The sequence below is a fragment of the Podarcis vaucheri genome, assembly GCF_965113315.1.
Source record: "Podarcis vaucheri genome assembly, contig: SUPER_10_unloc_1, whole genome shotgun sequence".
Taxonomy (NCBI): Eukaryota; Metazoa; Chordata; class Lepidosauria; order Squamata; family Lacertidae; genus Podarcis; species Podarcis vaucheri.
The window spans coordinates 286,370-302,520 of NW_028118809.1; positions in this window are offsets into that span (position 1 = coordinate 286,370).

The following is a 16,151-nucleotide window of genomic DNA, read 5'->3' on the forward strand; positions in this document are numbered from 1 at the left end:
CATTGAAAAAAAATCTGGTAACCATACTTTACATAGAATCGGGACGCAGGTGGCACTGTGGTCTAAACCACTGAGTCTTTTGGGCTTGCAGATCGGAAGGTCAGCAGTTCAAATTCCTGCAGCAGGGTGAGCTCCTGTTGCTCTGTCCCAGCTCCTGCCAACCTAGCAGTTTGAAAGCTCACCAGTGCAAGTAGATAAATAGGTCCCGCTCTGGCAGGAAGGCAAATGGCATTTCCATCCACTCTGGTTTCTGTCACGGTGCCCCATTGCACCAGAAGTGGTTTAGTCATGCTGGCCAAATGACCCGGAAAACTGTCTGTGGACAAACGCCGACTCCCTCGGCCTGAAAGCGAGATGAGCGCCACAATTCCATAGTCGACTTTGACTGGACTTAACCACCCAGGGGTCCTTTACCTTTTTACCTTTACCTTTTACATAGAATCATAGAACTGTAGAGTTGGAAGGGACCGCAAGGGTCACCCAGTCCAGCCCCCTGCAATGCAGGAATCTTCTTTGCACAACGTGGGGCTCGAACACACCGCCCTGAAGTCATGTTGAATCCAATGCAAGCAACAACAAAAACCCTAGATTGAGATTATCATTTCACTTTATGGGTATCAAGCCTGTGCAAATATTATATCCAAAGTGTGGGCATCCTGCAGACCTAGAGGTGACATAATTTAGGTGCTTGCCCTTCTCCCTCAGATTCTACATGATCCTCGGTCTTTCTTACATGTTTGTTCTGTCCCATAATAACCCTTCAGTAGAATGAGTGTGTTTCATTTGCAGAAAGCACTGTCTACTCAAAACGCCGAGCAGTTTCCTTCCAACAACCAACATCAGAGTAGGCAACGCTTCAAGTGTGCATATTTAGGTTTAAATATAAACGGTACCTTTGTTTTGCATGGCGAGTCCTCCCCTCCCGTGGAATTAAAGACACAGGACACAATTATTAAGGTTAATGGGCTAAATAAGGCCACAACTTTATTGGTTACAGGTGATGAGCAGTATTGGCTTAGGCATTGGTCCTAACCGACTATATCCGGCTTCAGCCCATCCGCTTGAAGTCCGGGAAGGGTTAACTACCGGTAGGGGGAGTCCTGCTGATGCGCATCAACTAGGAACTCCCCTGGGGTCACCGCTCGGAAACATGCCTTAGGCCCTCACCTCCATAGGCTTCGAACAGGGCCACGCCACCTGGAATCCTTTATCGGACGACCCTTCAATATGCAGGGCACTTCCTCCCCTCTTCCATCTACAAAACAATACCAATACCAATGCCTAACCGCCAATACCAAGAGAGTTGTGATGATTTGGTACGAGGTAGGCGAAAACCAAGTGGCTGGTGCCAATTTGCCAAGTGGAAAAATTCCTATCAGGACCCTCAACAGTGGCCAACCAAGGTCCCTAGCAACGAAAATCTTAAAGAGCAGGAGGGTGGGAAACAGGAACAGCTGGTAGGCGGGAAAAGAGGGAGATCCCTGGCCGTGCCCGCGTTAAATAGGGCAGGCCAAGCCCCCCAGAGCCAGCCGATTGGCTGGCCGCGGGGTGACACGGACAGGGATTCCCCCTATCCCGCAGGGGCTGGGCTCCAGCCACCGCGTGTGTGGTGGGGCCGTGAAGCCCGCAACCTTGCCTCCTCTGCAGGGCGGAAGTGACTTTATTGGAAGCTGCTGGCTGACCACAGTTCCATATTTTCCAACATTCATCCGATGAAAAAGGGGTGTCCTATTCTATTATTATTACTATTATTATTATTTATATTTACACCCCACCCATTTGACCGGGTTGCCCCAGCCACTCTGGGCAGCTTCCAACATATATAAAAAGCATAATAAAACATTAAACATTTTTTCAAAAAAACTTCCTTATAAAGGGCTGCCTTCAGATGGCGGAGGGGCTGGATAACTCCATACTCTCCAGCATTTCTCCCATGGAAATAGGGACATCCTAAGGAAAAGTGAGGCATTCCGGGATGAAATCAGAAACCGGGACGACTTCCAGGGACTGTCCCTGGAAAATAGGGACACTTGGAGAATCTGCATTTCAGCTTCTCAAAGACATCTGAATAGCATTTTTCAGGGGAGATTTCTCACAATGTTGCCTCTCCAGCACCATCTTCAGTCTCCCACAGGGCAATTTTCTGAACCTATCAATTTCAGTGGGGAAGATCAAAGCACATGCTTAACTCTCTCGTTGAAATCCAAGGCTGGTTTGTGTCCTTTGGTCCTTATTCGAACCAATGCGGGATCCCAATACCTTGCCATTGGACATAATGCCAGTTGTAAGAAAATTGGATTTTCCCAAATCAGCATTTCCATAGCTCCATGTGTGGCACTTTGCAAGCCCCAGCAATCAGCTTATTGGCTCCACAGGCAAAAGCAAGGCACCTGATGTCATTGTGACATTGAGCAATGGTTAAACATGGTCCATGAGGGGTTGGGGAGATAAAAAGCTGCATCCCCACCATCAACATGTGCCTTTTAGGATGTGATTGCACAAGCAATATCAGGACTGTGGTTTGCCACTTTCTGCTCATTGTCCAATGTTCAGTGTCACTCATATTGGGTTATTGGGTTGTTGTTTTTATTTTGATCATATATTTTGATTTTGTTCCGTGAACCACCCTGAGGGTCTAGGGTGATTTGTAAATTCAATGAATAATAATAATAATATGCAGCATTAAAGAAAGGATAATTGAAGTGCTATCAGAAATGGAGTCATCAATAAATAGCCAAATCTCCCAGTACTTCCAAATCCATGAGGGAAACCTTATAGGAAAGGATAACGTAAGGATAACAGATTTACCTTTCACTGACTCCATTGGGAATAGTTTCTGGGAGGGAAAAATAATACAGTGGTACCTTGGGTTAAGTACTTAATTCGTTCCAGAGGTCTGTTCTTAACCTGAAACTGTTCTTAACCTGAAGCACCACTTTAGCTAATGGGGCCTCCTGCTGCTGCCACACCGCCGGAGCACGATTTCTGTTCTCATCCTGAAGCAAAGTTCTTAACCTGAAGCACTATTTCTGGGTTAGCGGAGTCTGTACCTGAAGCGTATGTAACCTGAAGCGTATGTAACCCAAGGTACCACTGTATTCATATTTGAATGCTCAGTTATCTCAAAAGACTTGTGTTTTCAAAGCCTTTCCGTAACATTGCAGTTTATAAGCAATCATATCCCACTACAAGAGGAGGATGGTACTTCCCCGTCTTCCCACAGTACAGCTAGAGAAGACCTCGGCTTTCTGTAGATGTCAAAGTACAATCTAATCTCTCTCCGCCCTCCTCTCCCTTTCACTGCAGACAAACAAAACTGGGAAATGTATCTTCATTAAATAAGTGGATTATATTATTCTGGCACCCACCACTAGCATTCTGCTTGCCCATTTTGCAGCAAGAAATGGCACCGTTGTCAAACTGACATTTTGCTTCCCATAAATGTAACCACAACCTTTGGATTGACATGTACGTTCTACAAACATTTGCAAAGAACCAGCATCCAAATGTCAACAAGATACATCATCCTTGTTAACATCAATCCATGATGATGATCCTGGCCTGAGGTTAGATTTCAGATTTACACTGTTTGAATAGTTTTTCACCTATTACCTAAAACAAAACAAAACAAACCACACAAACAAACAAGCAAACAAACTGTTGCAAAATGCAAGCAATAGCGTTCATCTAGTCTGGCGTATTATTTCTTACAAGTAAATTAAAATAGGTGTTAATTGATTTTGTCAATCTTATATGCAGTTAACAGATGGCAAAGGAAAATATAAACCAATAGCCCTGATCCCGATATAGTAATGCCTAGAACTGAATGTACTGCATTCAGATTGGAGACTATGCATTATCATCTCCTGAGTGGATACAAATGTGAACTGCCATTGAAAGTATGTACAAGATACGACCGGAAAGTTCAGTGAATGGTCACGGAAACTAGACAATGAGAACTATTAAAACATATGAACTTACAGGCCTTCAATGTAGGCGGGTTAGGTTTTCTTCACAAGAGCTGGTTTTGGGTCTGTGATAAAAAGTACTGTTTGCACTGTCAAAACCTGCAGGGGAGAATTTCTAACTGTTTGGAACCATTTTGGGGTGAATTGGATAATCTCAGATTTTTGGTGAAATTGTGACCCTGTGGGTTAGGTATTTTTTTCAAAAAATGTTTTTCCACGCCTTAAGGAACCAAGGGCTGATTTCCCCCCCCACTATGATACACAGCCTTCTGTGTGCACCACCAAACCTTGCAGGGGAGACTTTGCAACAGTTTGGCACCATTTTTGAGTGAATTGGATAACGTCAGATTTTTGGTGAAATTCTGACACTGTGGGTTAGGGATTTCTTCAAAAAAATATTGTTCCACAGGTAAAGGCGTTGAGGGCTGATTTCTTGGCCTGTGATAAAAACCCTTCTGTTTCCAACGCCAAACCTTTCAGAGGAGAATTTGCAAAACTTTGGCACCATTTCTGAGTGATTTGTATATCGTCAGATTTTTGGTGAAATTCTGACACCGTGGGTTAGGGATTTTTTCAAATTGCCCTGAATGGTTTGGCGCTGGAAACAGAAGGCTTTGTATCCTAGGCTCAGAAATCCGGCCTCGATGCCTTAACCTGCGGAAAATCATTTTTTTGAAAAAATCCTTAACCCGGGGGGTCAGAATTTCACCAAAAATCTGACATCCTCTGATTCACTCTAAAATGGTGCCAAACTGTTGCAAAGGCTTCCCTGAAAGGTTTGGCGGTAGAAGCAGAAGGCTTTTTATCCTAGGCTAAGAAATCCGGCCTCGGCACCTTAACCTGTGGAAAGTAATTTTTTTGAAAAAATCGCAAACCTGTGGGGTCAGGATTTCACCAAAAATCTGACATTCTTCGATTCATTCCAAAATGGTAACAAACAGTTGCAAAGGCTCTTCTGAAAGGTTTGGTGGTGGAAACAGAAGGCTTCTTATCCTAGGCTAAGAAATCCGCTCTCGACGCCTTAACCTGTGGAAATATCTCTGCTCCCCCCACCCACCCAATGAGATGTTGACCAAGTATTTTAGCAAATTCTAGGCTAACAGAAAAACAAGAGGAGAGAATCAGAAGCAAGTTCTGACTCTGCATGAAAGACACACAGAGGATCAAAATAGTTGGAGATCAGATTCATAACTTGTATGCAAACATCACGTCCCATTGCTTTTCTCTCTGATTTTTTTGCTTTGAAACCTGCAAAGAAATCAGCCAGACAAAGCAAATTATTGTTCCCCTTTGATTGTATGACAGCATTCGGTTCAAATTTTGTTAGTTTGGCCATTATTTCTCCCCCCCAAAACAGGGACACGTTATTCAGTGCGTAATCTAAAAAAAGAAAAGTCGCACTAAATAATACAAATGATTCCTTCATAAATGCCCTTGTGGACTGCAAGTGCTGATGATATACTGTGTCACATAAAATCCTTGCCACGTTGCGCGGAATCGCTGGAGACGGTCTCCTAGGAAAAGACAATTTGATTTACTCTAATATGGTTTGCTCGAGTGAGATTTAAGATTAGAAAGAGTAGCAACACTTAATCCAAGGAGATAATATGTTCATTAATGACTCCTTGAGAGGCAGACACAAAGACAGGCTGTTTAAATTAGGGCTGAAGGCTGTAGACAAAAGAACTGAGGAGGGCATATTCGATTACTTTGCTTTTGGAGAGGACTTGGTTTTTTTGCCCCCACATCTCCTTTGATGCAATTGCTCCTTTAATGTTTCCTTATTTCTTGTAACCTTTCCCAGTGACCTGAACTATTCTCTGGGGCTAAGCCGATGCTTGCATGACACTCCCTGGATGGGAGAGTCACAGGGCTCCTGTAGATTACCTGTTTCTTGAGCCTCCATCCTGATCTGCTTGTGCACAAAGTTCACACAGAGATTCAGAAACGCCCAATCTTTATTGTCCATTTGTTCTGATTTGCTCATGGGGAGGTTGTGCGACAATGAGAGTTCTTCAAACATTCCTCCTGATTCGCTTGCATGTGTGTGTGTGTTTACACATAAATTCATCTCATATGTTTCAGCGCATTTCCCCATCACTTTCCTAACTGCAAAACATTCTTTGGAGTTCTTTCCATTTGGCCAGTCGGATGCATTTTAGTTGTGGGATGAGAACAATGGGCTAATATTTCCTGCTACCAGCCGATAACTGTGATCAGTGCAACAACTTGGAGGAGCCAGAATGAATCCCCTGGAGCAAATCATGCCACATTTGAAGAAGCTCTAAGTGATAATGGTGCCAAACAGAGAATATTTCAGTTAACTATTCATTTATTCTTATCTCACTGTGATAGATCATCACCAATGAGGGTCACTCTCAATGAGCTTCCTTTACCACTATACATACAAAATAATGTACTTGATTTCTTGCTGTTAGGGTAGCAAAGTAGCAGTTCCAGAATGTCTAATTAGATAATTTGCAGAGGTTTTATTATGTGTTATTCTTTATCAGATGACAGCCAGTACAGAGATTAATAAAGCTGTCAACTATGGGCAAATTCATAAGTGATAGCTTCAGTTTTTATTCTCAAGTGATACTGATTAGCATATTGTCCTTTTTTTTATTGGGGAGAACTATAGGGAAAGACTGAAGAGAGTCATCTTGCTGACGTTAGATACCCTCAGCTTTTGTTGGATAAATGTTGTCCCAGGGAACAAGTCCAGAATAAGAAAAAATTAACTACAGTGGTGCCTCGCAAGACAAAAAGAATCCGTTCCGTGATTCTCTTCGTCTAGCGGTTTTTTCGTCTTGCGAAGCAAGCCCATTGACGGATTAGAGGATTAGCGCTATTAGCGCTTTTAGCGGCTTTTAGCGGCTTATCAGCTTATCGGATCACCTGATAAGCGGCTTAGCGGCTTAGAAAAGGGGGGGGGAACCCCGCAGGAACTCGCAGGACATTTTCGTCTTGCGAAGCAAGCCCATAGGAGATTCATTTTGCGAAGCAACTCCAAAACGGAAAACTCTTTCGTCTAGCGAGTTTTCCGTCTTGCGAGGCATTCGTCTTGCGGGGCACCACTGTAACTGGTAGACAAAGTGAAGAACCTGTGTAGGTTGATGGCCTTCCTGGTACTACTCTATTCATGTCTACTCAGTAAAAAAATTCACTGATTCCAGTGAGGCTTACTCATGGGTAAATGAGGATAAGATCACAGCCATAAATGTGTTTGTGGACTTGACCTCAAAATAGGTTACTCTTCAGCAGCTTTCAAGCATATTTGTGTATAGTATATTAGTCTAAAAATAAAATAAATCTGCTATTGCTTCACCAATGAACTGTACAAGGTGTTTTTCTTATTTTGTAAAAAAAAAAATCAGTAAAGTGAAATCTGCATCGAGTTAAACAAATATGTGCTATCTTTTGCTGATCTTTTGAATTCGGTCTTTTAAGGCAGAGGTGTGCCAAAGGCAGATCAGAATTTACTGGTAGATCTCAGAATGTTCTGCAGTAAATCTGAAAGAATTTCTGACTCCTAATCATTTAACATTAGCTGCAACAAGATGACTCTTTCCACCTAAATAAGGCTAATGAATGACAATAATTTTAAAAAATCTCCTGTGGAGTGGAAAGACATTGACCTCAGTTCAGTGCTGGTACAAGAAACAAATTTCCAGACTCAGAATATGCTCAGGGACGATCTGTTCTTTAATTCAAACTGTATGTCTTTGCAACTATAATCAGTTGGTAGAACTGAGTTCCGGTGCGTTCCAACTGGCAGGGGGGAGCCCTGGTCTCTCCCACATCCACAGTGAGAAAAAGCTACTTCAGACCTCAGGCAAAGATATCTAATTGGACCCAAGGCATTAGCCCCCAAGCATATTTCAATGCCATTGGAAGTACAGTCGCACCTCGGAAATCGAATGGAATCCATTCTGGAAGTCCATTTGACTTCCAAAATGTTTGGAAACCAAAGCATGGCTTCTGATTGGCTGCAGGAAGCTCCTGCAGCCAGTCGGAAGCCCCGTCAGATGTTCGGGTTCCAAAGAACGTTTGCAAACCAGAACACTCACTTCCTGGTTTGTGGAGTTCAGGAGCCAAAATAATCGATTCACAAGTCGTTCGGGATCCAAGGTACAATTGTATGGCTAGAATCAGCCTAAGGCTATTGTTGAACACTGACACATACAATGTAAGTATTCTCTAGCAAACATTCAAACACCACACATTATATATCAAAGTCATCCTTAGGGAGGACTGGATTCCAACGTAGGTTAAGAGCTGAGATACACCGACTTCTCTGAAGCCACTCTGAGAGCTTAATGGCTAAGCAGGATGCTGAACCCAGACCTGGCATGTGCTCAGTTTCCTACAGGTTTTAATAACCACTGCAGGATGAACTTTTCAACACATGGATTCACACTGGAGATAAAATGTAGATGTCAGGGGCTGGATTGAGGAGGAATGGTGGGGGATGCCACCCCTCTTCTCCTGAACCTTCCCGAGAACAGGAGGACAGTATAGATTTAGAACAGTGGTTTGCAGAAGGTCACAGTACAGAGGCTGCAGAGGGGAGAAGCTGGGAAATGTTGGGAGAGGAGCAGGAAGAAGAATAAGAAACACCAGGGAAGAGACAGCTGACAGACTCAGTGTCTTTAGAATGCATTCCTGACCCCCCCCCCCCGTTTCTCCCAGGACCAGATGGGCATTCAGGGTAGCAGAACAGAGAGCTCAGCTGCAGAAAGCAACACCATTATAGAGAAAGAGACCACATTCTTTAGTCTCTTGCTGTGATTCTTGAATAAACTAATTGATAAGAACTCTTCCTTGTTTTTCTCTGCTTCTTTGCTACCACCGGATCTGATTCCCCGAAGCCTGAGAGTAGTATATTGAAAAGTGCATGATACATGAACTAGGAAGACTCAGTTATGAAGCTAGCTGGATGGCCTTGGACCAATTACTTCTCCACTGAGACTACCTTATCCACTGAGCCTAGCCATGAGGATAAAATGGAGAAGACCATATGTTCCATCCTGATCTCAATGAAGAAAAGCCACAGAAAGAAACACAAATACAGTATCAGTCACACAGTTCCTTTCCCACCACTACTAATGGCAATGGCCCCTATAAAAATTTGAGTGTTTATTCCCATACTCTGTGAGATATGCTTGCTTTGCTTTAGAGATATAATTTATACAGCTTAATATAATACCAATAATGCATATTGTAATTAGTTTTATTTGGTTCCTGAGCTGATCTATAAGCTCTTAAGGGACATGGCTGGTACATAAAATTTCTATCTCTAAGAAAATCTATACAGCAGCTATGAATGATGTCTTCACCGCTATGGAATTAATAATTCCAAAGGTCTATAACATTGTTTTACAGTCTTCTTTGACAAATGGGGTCCTGTGTTCTTTTTATCATAGCTCATGCCCTAGTCTGTGATTTGTAAACTCTAAAAGTGACTTGCAGAAAACAGTGTAATCCTCGCAATGGGTGGAATGAGATAACTGTGAAGAAAGCTGGCACAAGTCTGTGCTAAGGTAACATGTGAGTGTTTAAGAGAATGACGACCCATTTATGTATTCTAATAGACTGTTCTGTTGTGCACATACGCATACCAGTGACTTGCACATATTGGCCAGGCTCTGGGATAAAGTTGGTGCCATTGATCCACCAAATTTGCCTAGGTTCAAAGAGTACAAACAGTCTGACAGATCACTTGAACCTGTGGAGATCCTTTTCTTCCTTCGGTAACTTCACAGATAAGAATTAATGAGCAGCTGATATATTTATAGTCCTTTTATTACAGCGTCATGTTGCAAGCAAGAATACACAGCTCTCTGCAAGGAGGGCAGTTGGCTACTCTAAATTCTCCTTCTGACTTCCGCTGCATTTTAGGCACCATTTAAGTTCTTCCCTCCCACTGACTCCCTTGCTCTCTGATACGTTCAGATCTCCAAGTCCGTGGTGAGCAGGGGTCCCCCACACTCTCAAGTAATGTCTCAACTAGCTGCCCCCTCCCTTCTGGTTCTCTTGTCATTATCTAGTAACTGGGTAACTCCTCCATAAACTGTTCAACTTACGTCTCTCTGGGGACAAGGGGAGTCGACTCTTCCCCCTCCAGCTCTCCATTGGAGAGAAGTTGGTCTGCCATAGAATGCATTCCCCAGTCCTCGTCTTCAGACCATTCTCGAACAGAACCGTTTCTTCTTTATCAGGTTTCCTTTGCCATTTTAAAAGAAAAACACAGTGCACTCTGAGTGCTTTGGTGGAGCAGAGACAAAATGACAAGGACTGTCCTCCCTCTCTGGGGCCAGAGAGTGGTCAAGGATGGTCCCTACAGCTGAGCTTTGCATTGTAGTTCCTCCAAGCACCCCACCCCTAGAGTGCCATACAACTGCTCCTCCCTCCAGTTTCCAACACTGTGGAAATGGGGAGCACATCATGCTTTCCAGAGATTTGTGCAGAACTTGCCACACGAGCATGGCAAAGCAGTCTTGTTAGCCTGTGATTACAGAGAAGGATGGGGAGGAAATTCTGTAACGTTCACATTTTAAAGGTGAGCTGTACTTTCCAAAGCAATACAATCCAAAACAGGGCTATACTTTGAAATTCATGCTTCTAAAGAAGGGGGGGGGAGAGAAATATAATTTACTTAGGAGTCCACTGTAAAGAGATGAAAATATTAGCACAATTTTAATCTCACTTGTAATGTAACAAATAATATGGACAGTATGGATAAATATAAAATATAAACTAAGTTATACTACCCAGTTGAAAATTTTGGCATTAGGACTCATGGAGGGGATTGGGAGGAAGTCTCAAGATTCAGAAAAATCGCTTTATATGGCTATGTATTTGGTTTTGTTATAAATTTATATTTGTAAAATCAAATGAAAAACTTTTTAAAAAAGAAATTCATACTTCTGTGACTTTTGCAGTGCAGCTCTTTATCCAAGTAATATGTACAAAAATGCATATGCTAGCGTAGGGTGTGCATAAAAATGCATTTTGATCATTAAGGGGGAAAGCCTGCTATATATCAATGCTAAGTTCTGTCTGAGTCTTCTAGCAAGCAGAAACATTCTTCACTGTGATTCTGGTTTCATAAAAGAAGAGGAAGCTTCATGTCAACAGGGAGAGGGGGAGTCACATTTCTGCCCACAAAATCATATAAAGAGTACCCATAAAATAATGTGGTTTTAATGTGATGCTTCTAACGACCCCAGACTTCCATTTACTATTTCTACCAGAAGACAGCCCAACCCCTCCCCGTGCTGGAAATTTTAAAAATGAGGTCATTAAGCTCCTATCTCGGCGCTCCTTTATTCCAGCCATTTCCTCCATATTTCATTAAAGCAGAGCTTTCCTCACTGCCATAGTTAAACTTGCGGCAGTCTCTCTAATATAAATTAGCCTACACGCAGATGGTGCTCTCCCATTAAACGATAGCTACTAGTCCTTGCTGAAATATTACTGCAGCAAACTTGGCGGCGGCTGCCCTCCTTCCCGAGGAGAAAGGAGTTCTTGGGTTTAACAATGCAGACCTACCGTGGCCCATCCGACTTGACAGTTTTGTAGGCTACAGTCTAGGGCACCAGAGGGGTGCGCTGAGCTTTGCCACGCCACAGGCTCCTGCCCGGCAAATCTTCCCCGAGAAATATGCTTTGCCAACTTGATTAATTAGGGCTTGCCTGTAACAAGAAGCTAATGAAAAGCAGTCATTTAGATGCAGGTCCTCAGGGTTCTCCTAACTAGCTATCTTCTCCCGTGCTACAATAGTAAGCAGTGTGAGTTTGTGTCGTCAATGTGTTCCCTCTTCAGAATGCAAAAGGAAGAAGAAGGGGTGTCACAAAGGGTGTTTCCGTGCTGCTTTCCTTTCCAGCACATCAGTTACCATACATCCTTTTGAGAGTATTACGATACGGTAATATTTATTCTCAGGAGGCTAGTTCTGGTCTTTATAACCCTATACCTTCTTCCAGAAGGCAGAAGCTGAAAGAGATCATTTCCGGGGTGCGCACTATCCTGCACTATCTCTGCAGCTTTCTTATGGCACCTGGAAGCGTAGATTTGATCTAAGGTGGGAAGAGTGCACCCAGTTATTCTCTCCGCAGTCTTTACAATCCTGGACAGGATTGTTTTTCCCCTCACCGTGCAGCTCCCAAACCACACACACAGACCATAAGTTAATACACTCTTAACAGTACAATGGTACTTTGAGAGATTATTTTTCCTGAGGATTCTCAGAAAATATAACCTCTGCTGTGCTCTCTTCATCAGGTCTTTGCTGTTTTCTCCCCAGGTTAGGTCATCTCTCAACTCCATTCCCAGAAATCAAAACACTGAGACCTGTTCCACACACTTCCCCTCAATAATAAGTGGCTGAATATTCAATTTACATTTCCTAAAGTCCACAACAATCTCTTTTGTTTTCTTTAAGTTAAGGAGTAAGTTGTTTTTCCTGCACCACTCCCCCAACTGCTCAACTTCCTTCCTATAGGCCGCCTCCCCCTCTCCAGCTGTGATTAAACCAACCACCGTTGTATCATCTGCAACTTAATGATCTTATTCCAGGGGTATTTGGGGGCACAGTCAGCTGTATAGAGCATATATAAAAGTGGGCTCAACACACATCCCTGCGGCGTCCCCGTATTCATGATGAGATCCGCCGATCTTGATATATCAGAGAAACCATTTCATGGAGTATTTACTCATTTATCGTAAGCGTTACCCATCTCTTCAGTCAAAATGTCTGCCAGAGCAGATGAAAGATCATTCTTTTTATTTTATTTTATTTTTTAAAAAACAATATCAGGAAGAATGGAGAGCAGCCAAATGAATGAAGAAGAGCTTGCTTTCTCTTCACCATAACAGGTGACTGGTGACTGGGAGTGGCTGCCGAGAACGTATAACAACAGTCCTGAAAGACCTACATTGGCTCCCAGTACGTTTCCGAGCACAATTCAAAGTGTTGGTGCTGATCTTTAAAGCCCTAAAAAGCCTCAGCCCAGTATACCTGAAGGAGAATCTCCACCCCCATCATTCAGTCCGGACACTGAGGTCCAGCTCCGAGGGCCTTCTGACGGTTCCCTCACTGCAAGAAGTGAAGTTACAGGGAAGCAGGCAGAGGGCCTTCTTGGTAGTGGCACACGCCCTGTGGAAGGTTCTCCCATTGGGTGTCAAGAAATTCAACAACTATCTGGCTTTTAGAAGACACATGAAGGCAGCCCTCTTTAGGGAAGTTTTTAATGTTTTATTCTATTTTTAATATTCTTTTGCAAGCCGCCCAGAGTGGCTGGGCAAACCCAGTCAGATGGGCAGGGTATAAATATCTTCTTCTCTCCTCTTCTTTCATGGCTATACCTCAAAGACCACCTCTCACCATATCAACCTTCCTGGTCCCTGAGATCATCATCTGAGGTCCTTCTTCTTGTGCCTCCTCCATGAGAGGTCTGGAGGGTGGCAACATGAGAACAGGCCTTTTCGGCAGTGGCTCCCTGCTTGCTCTTCCCATGGAGGTTTGCCTGGCACCCTGATTATACATCAGGCGAAAATCTTTCTCTTTAACCAGGCCTTTGGCTGATTAACAGCCAATGCCCTTTTAAAATGTATTGGGAGAGGGTTATAGGGTTGTTTTTGTTTTTATTTTGATTGCACATTTTGTGTTTTTTATATTGTGATTTTATCTTGTGAATCACCCTGAGGCCTGCGGGTACAGGGCAGTATATAAATTTTAATAATAATAATAATAATAATAATAATAATAATAATAGGCTCTACCACTACAAAGGTAATACAATAGAAGGCAGTAAGAGCCACCCACCAAAGCCTAGGAAGCAGTCAGATCTGGCTGCACAAGAGGAGTTGCACCCCATAGCCCCCCACCCCATCCCCATGGTTCCATAATCCATTTTCCCAGGTTCTGGATTGGGGCCCCAACCAAGGACACAGAGGGCTGTGCATGTAGCAGAAAAAAGAGCACAGATTTCCCGATGTAGTTCAAGGCTGCTTTGGAAACGTCCAGCTGAGGAGACTTGGAGAGGGGACTAGAGAGCGGAGACCTTCTTTCCCGGCAGCTGTTGCATAGGCTCCTTTCTTGTTGGTAGGCATTGCTGCCTTGCATTCTGTTTTCTTGAATGAAGGGCTTGCCTCTGCATCTTGAGTGCCGACCTGCATCTGAGCCAGCTCCAACATAGAATCATAGAATTGTAGAGTTGGAAGGGACCCCAAGGATCAGGTCATCCAACTGCCTGCAATGCAGGAATCGCAACTAAAGCATTCATGACAGATGGTCATCCAATCTCTGCTCTGAAACCTTCAAGGAAGGAGAGTCCACCACCTCCCAAGGACCTCTGTACCACTGTTGAACAGCTCTTACCGTCAAAAAGCTCTTCCTGGTGTTTAGTTGGAATCTCCTTTCTAGTAAAGGGGACGCGGGTGGCACTGTGGGTTAAACCACAGAGCCTAGGGCTTGCCAATCAGAAGGTCGGCGGTTTGAATCCCCGCAGAGGGGTGAGCTCCCGTTGCTCTGTCCCTGCTCCTGCCAACCTAGCAGTTTGAAAACATGCAATGCAAGTAGATAAATAGGTACCGCTCCGGCGGGAAGGTAAACGGCGTTTCCGTGCACTGCTCTGGTTCGCCAGAAGCAGCTTAGTCATGCTGGTCACATGATCCGGAAGCTGTACACCAGTTCCCTCAGCCAGTAAAGCGAGGTGAATGCTGCAACCCCAGAGTCATCCGCGACTGGCCCTAATGGTCAGGGGTCCCTTTACCTTTACTTTTCTTGGAACTTGAATCCATTGGTATGGTTCCCACTGCTTGTATCATTTTCCATGTGACAGCCCTTGAGATATTTGAAGATGGTTATCATAACTCTGCTCAGTCTCCTCTTCCCCAGGGTAAACATACCCGATTCCATCATAAGGCTTTGTCGGGCACTGACCAATCAGACACTGGTCCATCTAAATCAGGATTAACCACCTGACTGCCAACAGCTCTCCAGGATTTCAAACAGGAAGCATTCCAAACACTACCTGGAGAAGGTGGGGGCTGAAACCTGGGACCTTATGCATGTGAAGCATTTGCTGTGCCACTGAGCCATGGATCTTCCCCATGTTCAGGAGATGTTGGTGGGCACCATTAATGGTAGTCAGCAGAATTCTATTCCTCATCCATGTGAATGACATGGACGGAAGATCTGAAAGGACACACTGCGCACCAAAGTTAGAAATTACGGTAAGTTCAGTCTAATGTTACTGAACTATTAGAAGGTTATTGCAAGGTGATTGGGAAATGGTACATTATGCCCTGATAGGATTATATTGAGGAAGGTAATTAAAGTGTAATTTGATGCATATATTTGGTGGACCAATTACACAGCAAAAAAAATGGGATTAATATATAAGAGGCACCCGCATATAAACCTACCCAATTACATGCAATTTGGGGTTGTATCAAATTAATCCTTACAGCATCAGATAATTATCTATGTATATTTAAATGCTTAAAAGGTAGTCACCCAGAGCAGCAAAAAAATAAAATAAAAACAAGAACAAACTGAATAGGCCAGATTGATCAGTAAAATGCTCATTCAGAATGTTTGAGGAATATTTAAGCTAATATAGGCCCTCCATTTCTTTGAAAGGATTTATGAGCATAGGATCAAACACACAGCTACAAAATCAGAGAAAAAGATTGGCCTAATCATCATCATCATCATCATCATCATCATCATCATCATCTTTTGACTGGGAAAATGAAAGCGTTCAAAGAGTTTTCTTGAACAGACAAGAAGGCCAGCCCTATCTTTAGGCAGAGTGAGGTGGTAACCTCAGGTGGCAGACACAAGGGATCAGGGAGCAGAGCAAGATATTGAAGGGGAGAAAGCTGGCTTTGTCATAAGGGATGGCTGCAGTATCAGCTAAACCAACGTGTTGCCCTCAGGTGCCGTCAGCAAAACCTTCCTTAGTTTCATGGTATGTGTATGTGTTCAGATCCCTTGGCAAAAAGATTCCTGCATTGCTGAGGCCTGGACGAATTGACCCTTATTGGACTAGATGGTCCATGGTCCCTTCCAGTTCTTTGATTCTATGATTCTAAGAAGGACAAATAGAAGTTCCTCTTCCACTACTGTGTGCCTTCTCCACCCTGCTTGCCTGCTTATTGTCCTTGGTGGAT